Here is an 11,468-nt window from a genome sequence, read left to right on the forward strand (position 1 = left end):
TCAGCGGAAAGCAAGAAGATACCTACATGAGTAATGACCCATTGCTGGAGCTGCTGGAGAACAGAAGTGGCAGCTACTTTACTAATAGACTTAATATTCCCTTTTTAAAGAAGACAGTTCTCAGATTGTTGGGTGATCTATGACATCTGTGAAAAGCGTTTTTCTAATTAGTAACTAAATTTAGACCTTGGGTGCTCTGCAGCATGCCTGATGCATAAAAATATCCCTTTAAATGATGTCTTTGTCCCATGCCTGTCTATTTGTGCTGTTATTATCAAGTAAGAATAAAACTCTTCTGGCAGGTGTTTTTGTTTCACGACAAAGAGCTCATGGCCTTGTGAATTGAAGTATTTTTTATGGTCACATAACTCATCCAAATCTACCTGCAGTACGACTTTGTGGTTGTGCACATACAGAAAAATGCAGATGAATTCTTGTGACGCCCTTGCTTCACCAATTCTGCAATTAAACCACATGCTGTTGAGAAACAGGAACACATGGGCACTAATAAACTCACCTGCAAGGCGCTCAGTGTTATGCTACCCAGTCAGCACTTTAGAAAGTATCAGGGATCTGAAGGAACACACATTAAATATGACATTTGAAAGTAATACAATCCATTACAGCAGACAGTGCTGGCTTTGGAGGGGGCTTGACAGCTAATAAAGTGATCAAAGTTGCTTTGATATGTCTCATTTTGGCTCACACAGCTGAGTTCTTTTATAGCCAGCAGAAGTGATTAGAATAGTGGTCGTCTCTTCTGCGACTTCCCAAGGGAGGGATCAACAAATAGAAACAGCTTATGTGAGCGACACAGTGATGCAGCGTTTTCTTTTCTTTTTTCTTCTTTTTTCTTTTTTGTATTCCTAGCTAAAAAATAAATGATAGAACAAAAAGATACAGACTGGAAAATAAATTTAACTGAATATCCTTTTTTTAATTCTAATCATTGAATGCTTTTAAAAATTGCGAGAGTGCGAATATTGGTTTGCAAATACTAACTCTTCAGCGAATTAATTGCCAATACATCTTTCAGTGGACTGTGGAATTTTGCTATTTGCTAGTGGGAAAATATGTGCCATTCTGTATTCTCACAGCACAGGTGAGTTCAAGTGGAAAGAGATGGGATTTTTACACCAGTAAGAAATAATTTATGAATGTATTATATTTGCAGCATTTCTGTGAAGCATCATAACAGAGTTATATGGTCTCTGCCAACTACAGAGTGTAGTAATAAATCTCATCTATTATTACATGAATGTTTCTTACAAAAGACGTAACAGAATTATGAGTTAAACTGGACTGAAATGCAGACGTTTAAAAACAACTGTTGAAATTTAAAATATTAGTGAAAATACAAGTCATTTTCTGCCACGCAGAGACTTAATGCCTGATATTCTACCAATGTTTAATAACTTATATGTCTATAGCAACTTCCATCACTCAGCACTAGATGTTTGCAAATTAAACAGCACATTTGAAATCTTACTGCCTACCACAGCAATGATCAGCTTAAGGGGTATAATGGGGTATGGCAGCAGCATCCGCCCAGAATCTCTGAGTGTTTTTGAAAATCTCTGAAATCATTTGAAATATTCCAAATACTAACCAGGTATTTTTTTTCATGACTTTCAATGTATTCTTTCCAACAACATAGTAGATTACTGGTGATGTTATTAATGACTGTTACTGTTCAGATGAATACTGCCCTGAGTGTGCAAGCTGGCTGGACACCTCTGGATCCTTCACCAGGACCTTGAAGCCATTTCAGGGGCAGGGGCAAAAGGGACAGGAAAGAAAGGCAAGAACTGGGAAGCCACACAGGGCAGCTGTTGGCTCCAGCCCATGCAGTTCAGATCCCAGGCTCTGCGACTATTCCCTCCACCAGAACACTGTACTGAGGAAACCGGGGTTATGAGAGTGTTCTAAAAGAACAGGAAGAAGGAAATAGAAATTTTACAGCTGTTCCTTGATGCTGCTTCTGTGTCCTTGCTTTTTTCCTGAGCAAACTTGGGACAGGTTACTGTGAAGCAGGGCTGGTGGAGACCTAGACCTCTGGCTGTGAAATAGCATAGCTCATTCTGTGAAAGTATATTCTTTCAGATAGCAATTTTCCATGATTTTTAGGTGGGGGAATGGGTGAAGAACCAAAGAACAAAATTATTTGGCTTGAGTAATTTTTGTCTCTTCCTCCTGTCTGTAATTTTATCCATGGAAAGAGTAGGGATAGGAGAGGAACAGATGCTGCCTTTCTGGTATTTTTTGTTCTTTTTTCTTAAGACATAGTTGAACGAAGCAAGCTGAGTCAAAGCAGGAAGAAGATAAAACTGCAGACATTTTCCAGTAGAATCTCATCAGGAAAAGGTTTCAAAGGCAGAAACAGTCTTCTGAATGACCGTACTGCTTTCAAACACAATACTATTCCCCATCTTACTTCAGGCCTTCAATGTGTTGTCTCCTCTCTGCTTCTCTTGAATGTTGCAGTTGCAGGATGTCTTGTCTTCGGTTCTTCAAACTCTAGCAACTCCTGCTGCTGTACTCTACCTCAGCCTTCCTTCAGCCATAGTAATAAGTGGCTGTCTGAGGCTATATCTGGCCTTTTCCTTCTGTCAAGACAGCAATATATATAATTTCCTGTAACTGCAAGCAACGTGATAGGATCTTGCAGCTCTTTTGCCTGAGGGCAGTGGATTGTGCACTGCTGACGTCCAGCTTCACTTTCTAATGGTGTAATTCATTTGACTTCAGCAATGAATGTGAAAGGCCATGCATGGAAATTTCAAGTCATCACATCCGTTTACCTAAGCAACAGCTCTTTTCTGTTGAGAATGAAAGATCAATTATAAAAACATGTGACAGTTGAATATATTTACACCTAGCACACACACCTGTTTTGTTCCTGCTACATATATCCTTACTTATCTCCACAATGAACTTCACTCCAAGAGAGCTTATTTAGGTTTCTTCTCCACTGCAGGTGGAAGGGAAGAAAACAAATTAGTTTCTTCTGCTTGCCTAGGTCCACACTCTTACCAGTTTAATATTCAGCCAGTGGAGGACCTTATGATCTCCAGAGCACTGACAGCAGCATCCTGGCAGTCAGCTGCTTCAGCCTGGGAAAGGCCAAGTGACAAACAGCTTGAGAGCTTGAACTGGACTACAATGCTGGGATACACTCTCTACTCACAAAGAGCTACAATAATAATGTGAAGGAATAACTTCATATCAGTTCTTACACATTGCAAGATGTGGCTGTTCAGAAATGGAGGCAGATGCCACTGAAGAAGGATTCTGAGTATTCTGGCTACCAGCTTTGTGGTGTCCATCAACACAGGAGAACAAGCTGTTTTCATCTTAAGTAAGGCAAAATGACTGGTATGCAAAATAGTCACAGAGACGACAATTAGGGGACAAAAAATCCCTATCCTCTTAACTGCAGACTTCAGACGTAAGTGTATCAGATCATCTTCTGAAAAGGGGGAATTATATGGGGAGCCCATAAAGGGAGTTGAAGTTCTCCATCAATCCGAATACATTTTGAAAGAGCCTCACATTAAGAACGGTTCTCTGCAGAGGGGGATTTGGGATATTAGGATGGAATGAGCTATTCATGCTGATAAGGTAACTGTCTGCTATAATGAGATCCTACATTGACATTTTGACAGTACAGATGGATAGATCAGTCAAACTTTTATTATTTAAGAAAAAGGGATTGAACAGAGACAGGTTGAATGAAAACCAGTCAGCAAGTTTTAATGTTCAAGATGTTAGCTGGAGCTTAGCTTGAACTTCATCGATATCAGCCATGAAAGAGTCTTTGGCCTACCAGGCTGCATCCAACTTTAAAATGAAAGAACCACAGAGATTTATCTGTCATGCACTGTATCTTCTCCCGGAGGCTCTTAGTTACAAGACATCCTTTGATAACAAGATCGCTGTAGTCTGACTGCTAATTCCACTAAAGTCTATTATAAACTCCAGAACGATACTGAAGTTCATTGAAATTCTCCATTGGCTACATAATAATCGTCTTCATTTATCAACAACATAAAGCCCTCTGTCTTAAATTTCTCCTTCATGAACGTTCCTCATTTTAATATCTTTGCCATTTCACTAGTTGCCTAGTCAAAGTTAATTTCTCTAATGAATGGAGCTGTAGCTAAGAATCACTAGTGTTTGGGCTAATTTAAAACCCCACTGAAACTGTCAGGGGTTGACTTCCAGCTTCTCTGCAGAATGGAGCTGACTCAGCACTACTTTTTCTTCCTCCACCTCCTCCTGTCCCACAGGACCTTGGGATGCTAACAGTGATTTACACAAAGCTCTTCAGCAAACTTAGTAAGAAGGCTAATTTCTCTGTAAAACAGGAGAAATAAACAAGGAAAGCTAAGGAAAACTTTCCAGGGGACATTCATGAATCATGTTTATTCCTTATAACAACATTCAAAGCCATCGCTTTCAGAGGACAGCAAACACGACCTCTTATTTCATCAGCATTGCACTCTAAGAGGGATCTTTTAGCCTGTTGTGTTACCCTTGAAGTAAACATGACAGAAATTGCCATTCCTCTTGTCAGTCAGAAGGACCATCTGGCACTACATTAGAACACTTTTCTATTAAATTCACCAGCATGCTAATTATAGGCTGACTAGTGAATGGTTAAACTGCCAGATGCTATGAAGATATATCACCGTCTTTTTACATGGTTAGGCAAATGTTTAATTAAACCTGCAGCTGCTGTGTCTACTCTATCTACTAGCATATCTAAATTACATTCACCTGTGGGAAAGATGGAGCCGTCTTAGAGCTTGTCTTTCAAGAAGAAAAGCAACTTAAAAACAACTGTGCTGAAACATACAGCACGTATACATGTGATTTAATTACACATGCTGGTAATTTCATCAAACTGGTTACAGATTCTTTCACTTCAGCTCCCTGGATTGCGCTCCCTGATCCTTGAGTAATCTTTTACCACTCTTGCTGGCTTTGAAGGCTGAGTTGTTTTAGAGGCTTCAACAAAGCTGCATTAGAAATTGCAATATACAGCCACTGTCAATAGGATGTTTAAGCAGATGATTCTACTACTGACTTTGAAAACCTTGAATACACGGGAACAATCTACATCTTTTTACTCTTCCACATTCTAAGAAACCTTTCATTTGGAAAACACTGAAAAAAAATGGTATATGAGCTTTCAGCATGAAAGAATAAGCAATATCGGGCCCAGGATTTTTAACTTTCCCTTGAAACTTCTTTACAGGAACAGGAAGGACATGCTGAGACTCCGCAGTTCTCCCCACTTCATATGTGACCTTGGCTGCAGCCTGCAGAGGATGATTTCCAAGGAGTATACAACTCTTTAACTGCTGAAAGTTAGCTCTTAGCTCTGCTTGGCACTGTAAGATCTAATGGTCAGATCAGGAAAAATAGGATTAAGGGATCTAGCTAAATTCTAGCCTCCATTCAGTCACTTTTCTATTACCCTTCCATTAAAGGATGCTTTATTCCCATTTATTACCTGGGTCCCTAGCCTGTCTGGGCTCTTTTTAACATCTATCTCAATACACAGAAATTGAGGTGACCAAAGATGTAGGTGGGCAAAAAGCCCATATTCAGCCTCAGAGCTTGAGACTCCTGAGGTGAGAGCTTTGCTGGATGGACAACATCTGTGGCTGGAAGTGGCTTGTCGTTTTCCATTGATTTCAGAAAGTGCTTTGGGCAACTAAGTTTGCTGAATTTTGCTGAATTGTTGCAAAGAGACCTTGGTGCAGTTTTGGTCCAGGCCAACGAGCACTTTTCCAGGCAATTCCTGAGCACAATCTGGGAGTTAGCACAGGTGAAAGAGTAGTGTCAATAGGCAGACTGGATGTGATTATGTGTTTGGAGGTGAAGGAATTTAACTGTATGGACACAGGTCATTTTGTGCCAGTTGATCATAGTGCCAGAGCACTGGTGAGAAGAGTAAGAAGAATGATGCTTGGAAGTTATTTAGGTGATTGCAGGGAAATAGGCTTTGAGGAACAAAGCAGGAATATAGGGCTTTTGAAGAGGAAGCCCTCAAAAAAAAAAAAAAAAAAATCATTGTTTTAAAAGCTCGACCTATTTATAACTTTTTTCTTCCTTTGCTAGCATCTTTTTCAGCCAGTTTTCATCATGTGTCTTGTTAGGAGCATACAGCCATCCCTCTTGGGGGGGGGAGTGTACTGGCTACCAGTGTACTGGCTACCTCACAGATAAATAAAAATATGTATTTGCTGGTCTGAGGAGTTTATGACTACCCCAAATAATTTAGTGATCTGCAGAGATCGTGACCACTAAGGTAACTCTGAAGAAACTCTGATTGTCAAAAATAGTGTTGAATGGGTCAGCATTTCATCCTGCTGGTGTACGTAGCCCTGCTGCTTTCATTCACCATTGACCCCCCAAAACCGACAACGTGCTCCATATGATGGTTACCTCAGAGTGAGATGCTTGTAACATGCATCCTGCAGAGCAACATCTGAAATCCAGGAAGTGTATTTGGGAATATACGACATCAGCATCGCAGGAGCTGTAGTCAGTGGTGTGTGCTTGGGATAGCAGGCAGAGTATGCTTGCTCTCTTCCCTTGCTGTTTTGCTGATTCCTGGTGCAGATTAATTTGGATAAAGAGAGTAAATATCCTCCCATACCATCAACATCTGTGTGTAGAGTGAAGCCCTTTGTGGGCTTGGTCTGATAAACTAAGAAATAGCCTCTCTCTTGAAACTATAGGACCCAGAAAGTGGGGAAAGCACAGGGGCAGATTGCAAAGTATATTTGATGGCTCTGGAAATTGTTCCTCTTTTCTGCTGCGAGAGATTAAATTTGCTGATTTTCCAGGCACACTAGAAAAGACATTTATGTGAGTTTTCAGAGGAGGTAGAAGCATGCTTTTTAGATGGCAATGGAGGTAGATAGCTAGCTGACTCAACTACTGAGGTTTAATTTAATGGTATTTTGGCATGATTTATTACAGCAGGCCCCCTAGAGTCTCAGGAGCACATCTTGATTCTTTTAGATTTAAATAAATAAATGATTGATTGACTGTTGAACACACTGGCATTCAGTTTTAGGAGGCAAACCCGAGGCACATCAAAGGCGTGCTCTCAGTGCCAGAATCAACCGCAGTTTAACAACTATGCTAAGCTATGCAATTATCTTAAACCACAACAATCTTGTTGGATTTACAGGGGAAAATTTAGCATCAATCTCCATGCACAAAACAAACAAACAAAATGAGCATTGCATTTTCTTATTAATGCAGCATAAGATAAGGCCAGAAATGAATTACTGCCTACACTCAAAAGCACCACCAGTGTACTGGCTACCTCACAGATAAATAAAAATATGTATTTGCTGGTCTGAGGAGTTTATGACTACCCCAAATAATTTAGTGATCTGCAGAGATCGTGACCACTAAGGTAACTCTGAAGAAACTCTGATTGTCAAAAATAGTGTTGAATGGGTCAGCATTTCATCCTGCTGGTGTACGTAGCCCTGCTGCTTTCATTCACCATTGACCCCCATTTTTCAGCCCATCCAGCCATCCCTGGGGAAAAGTGATTACAAGAACGAGCCCCAAGACAGAAAAAGTATCATGATGGCAGATAACTACCGCAGAGCTGGAAGACTGGAAGCAACAATATTGAAAAGAAAAAATTGTAGAGGTGGGTGGTAAAAGCAGTTGAAAAGAAAATATTCCTAGAAAGAAAGTCAGATATCTCCTCCTATTGCTGTGTGTCACTTTTTCCAAAAGCTGACAATACACCCTTAATCATATTTTGGGGAAAATAAATAAATAAATGTGACATCCCTTTTAAACCCGTGTGGAGAGAGAGAAGGCAGCACTGCAAGAGAGATTAATGATAACAAGTCAATAAATAAATTTAAAAAATGATATCGCCGTTACATATTACTCAATGGCTTTGACCATTGTCAGGGAGAGCAGGACTTCTCTGGTCACCTTGTCTTTCTGCTAGGCTCGAATTCAATGAGAGAACAGTGTTGAGGGCAGCTTTCATTGAAGGACTACCTATTAATCAGGCAGACAATCCTATTAAGAAGAGAGGAATTTCCATGATTGCACTGCAATATACGTTTTCAATATTGTGCAAAAAAAATCAGTGTGTTTAGCATGAGGTGAAATTGTAAGCTTGGATGAGACCCTGAGCAGGAGATGTGGCACATGCTGTGTTCCTTGGGAGAAGCCCCAAGAGGCATTTTGACTTAAGAGATAAGGGATTCCTTCTCTGCCAGATTTTTTTTCCTGGATTAGACTAGCAGCATCCCATGGGAATGCCTGCTTCCTGGCAGCAAATGAGTGTGTGCAGTGATGGATGTGATTCCTGTCACTCATCTTCTGCTCATTGGTGATGCTCTTCTAGCTAAAATAAGTTGCTGACTCCGAGTATGCCAGTACTGCTAAATAAGCACGGGGCAGGGAGCGAGCCTGAGCACTGCACCTTCAGCTCTTCTCTGCTGAACTTTTCATTTGCTCGTTTTCCCAAGACTAAGCCCCAGCAGGCATCTGGGGGGAGTTTTTCCCAGCGACTGCTCCCAAGAGGCACCATGGATGGACTCCAGCCTTCGCTGTCCTCCAGTACTGCCCAGACAGCTCTGACCCTCCCAAGAGAGGCACATGTCCTTGTACCACGCGCTGCCACGGACGAAATGCCCACAGCTCGCCCACGGCTGGCGCAGCAGAGCTCTGCCGGGAGCGTACCTAGGCAATGGTCAGCGTCTCCCTTTTTGGTTCATACTTCGCGCCGCTCTGTCAGTTGCTGCATCTCAACAGCGGGGTGGTAAATACCTGCCGAAAAGGACGTAACTTCTATAGATTCTCTTATTCGGTCATCAACCACGTATTTGAGCATTTCTCAAGACATTTTTAACTGTAACAAGAGCAGCAAGAGTTGTCAGGTAGAGATAATCACATTTTAACACATGTAGTGCCATGATATCTTAACAGATGAAAAACTGTCCAGAAAGATTTTCTTGGGGATCAATTTTCTTCCTAATGTCGCTAATAGCATATGTGGCTAATAAAGATAAAACTATTTCTAAACAAAACTGATATGCCTCTATTGTGGTCCACTCACAGGAAAAGTAGTCCTTTTCTAATTCCTTTTAAAACCTTTCTAAATCTAAGGACTAAAAGATAGATACAATATGCAAAATAATTATTATAATCCATCAGTTTCACAGAAACAAAGCTGAACAACAAACAATTATAATAGGAAATTGAATCATAAAACGGCATATGCCAGGCCGTATATCAGCTGGGCCTTTTTACTTGTCTGTCAGCAAAATAAAGCAGATTAGAAGAATGACTCATCTGGTGATTGGAAAAACTGCTTTAAAGTTGCAAGGAAATTTGAACAACATTTAACAAGCAATAACTCTTTGCACAAAAGCCTCCTTTCACTTACAGTTCCTTCCCCCGGCTTGTAAACTGCAAACGCTCTGGAGCAGCAGAAACGACCCAGTTCTAGCACTAATTCCTCCATCATCAGGTTTTGCCTGCTGCTGTTTGCTGCAGTCCTCGTCACCGGGGCGCTGGTTGTGCCTGAAGGAGAACCGGCACAGACGTGGTATATTTACATAAGGGCAAATCCTGTTTCTATTGCAGCAGGCAGTGGCAATTTTATTACTGACTGCAGTGCAGTCAGGATTTTAATCTTTCCTACAACTTTTGTCTCCTCCTGTGCTGAGTTGGGATTCATAGCGCGTTTGAAGTTGCGGTTTTCAAACTGCTCACAGCCACTCAAGTGTAAAGCGATGCCTGATCTGTAATTAAGGCAGCGTGAAGTATCACACTCTCCAAACTTGGACTTCAAACCTCCTGCTATCGGTGCAGCTCCTGGCTCCCGGCCTGTCCTTCACCTCCTCACTACTCCTGGGTTCGCCCGGCTCAAGCTTTTGCTTCATCTTAATCATGCAAAACCCCCAAGCCACCAGACCCGCTGGTGAGACCCGAAGTTCACCCCCCGCAGCAGCCCGGTCCAGGATCCGGGCAGCAGGCCTGCGCACACGCTGCGCGGCTGAGCCTCCGCTAGGCATAACGGCGCTGCGTTGGGGTTTGGCAAGTGCCATCTGGTTTTCATTTTCATTTCACAGTATAATTCATCACCTCCGCCTCCGCAGATTTACAGTGCAACTGCCTTTCGGCTTTCAAGACAATTTCAGCTATAGTGAGCGTGTTTTGATTTATTTCAACCGAACCCAACAGACACCACCACCAAATCATCCTCTTTTCTAAATTAAAAGGAATTTGATTTGCAAATTTTAGCAAGATAGGACTACTCATAAAGTAATAAGATGCTAAGGAGATGACAGGACCAGCCAAAACATAACTCTGATCACCAGAATCTAGGAAAATACTCTGGAGAAACATCTGAAGCACATAAAAGCTCATCAAATAGTAATTAGAAGAGGTATAAAGAGGAAAACACCTATTAGAGCTCAGTATAGGAAGTTATTTGTTTAATATTTCTTGTTGTAATTCAAATTCCAATCTTTATAGGCAAAAGACAGGAAGTATCTTTCATTAAAAAGCTATTTATGAAAGCTGACATTGTGGGAGGTGACACTGACCTGCTGCATATGTGTCATCTGTGTACGGGCAGGAGGAGAAGAAAGAAAATTTAAACCTAAGAAGGAAAAAAAGATACAGCTGATTTCAGAAGTAACACAACCGAGTAACTGGGCGCTCTTTGATAAACCATGAACGCTGGTTTTATTGTAGGTTCCCGAGATGTCCAGAAAACAATTCCCCCCCACCTCCGCTTAAACACATGCACTGCAAACACCATCAGACATAGCGGTAAGAAAAATTGCAAATAGCAGCTAAGATCCAAAGAAGAAACTTACCTCCTGTGACACTGATTACCAAGTGTTTCTTTTGCGGTAATACCAAAAGCCCTCTCTTCATTGCAATTTTATACATTTCTCAGTTACATCTCAGGGCTCATTTTACACAATAGTTATTTTCATTAAGCTATATTGCATACCAAGGCATTGTGAATTATGAATGGAATTATCAGATTAAAGGGACATCATTGGCAAAAAATATTATTTTACGTGTACATATATAGACATTTAAAAAAACCCTGTGAGGTCTGCTAACTCAAGCAGGGAAAAACTACGAAGTATCAGAACTAATGCTATCTGTATCACCCTAAATCTGTCCTTTCCACACATGCATCATGGCTGCAATACTTAATAATATGATTGCCCAATTTATTTTTTCCCCAGGGACTTCTGTCTCATTCGGTGTCCTCTGCTGGATGCTCGTCTCCCAGCCCCCAGTTCCTGGGCCCTCTCCAGGCTCACTGAGCAGCCAAACATACACATATTTTCCACAGGAATAACAAGTGGAAATTATCTCATGCAGGGGCCATGCCCTTTGCTGAATTTAAAGCCATATTTAGCAAGAAGGCATTACAGCTT

General features: G+C 41.2%; 1 long non-coding RNA gene across 2 annotated transcripts in view; it reads right to left on the reverse strand.

Moving 5' to 3' along the window:
• LOC134140949 (uncharacterized) overlaps positions 1-9,725 on the reverse strand; it is a 47,610-nt gene extending 37,885 nt beyond the window's left edge. The window contains exons 1-3 of one of the 2 annotated variants that reach the window (XR_009958512.1): positions 9,449-9,725; positions 8,743-8,829; positions 6,530-6,624 (exon numbers count right to left, since the gene is read on the reverse strand). This is a non-coding gene — a long non-coding RNA (uncharacterized LOC134140949). Of the gene's footprint in view, positions 1-6,529; positions 6,625-8,742; positions 8,830-9,448 lie in introns of those variants that run through there. The other variant, XR_009958511.1, reaches the window with a different exon arrangement.
• Between the last annotated feature and the right edge of the window lie 1,743 nt (positions 9,726-11,468).

The sequence above is a fragment of the Rhea pennata genome, chromosome 1, assembly GCF_028389875.1.
Source record: "Rhea pennata isolate bPtePen1 chromosome 1, bPtePen1.pri, whole genome shotgun sequence".
In the NCBI taxonomy this organism is placed as follows: Eukaryota; Metazoa; Chordata; class Aves; order Rheiformes; family Rheidae; genus Rhea; species Rhea pennata.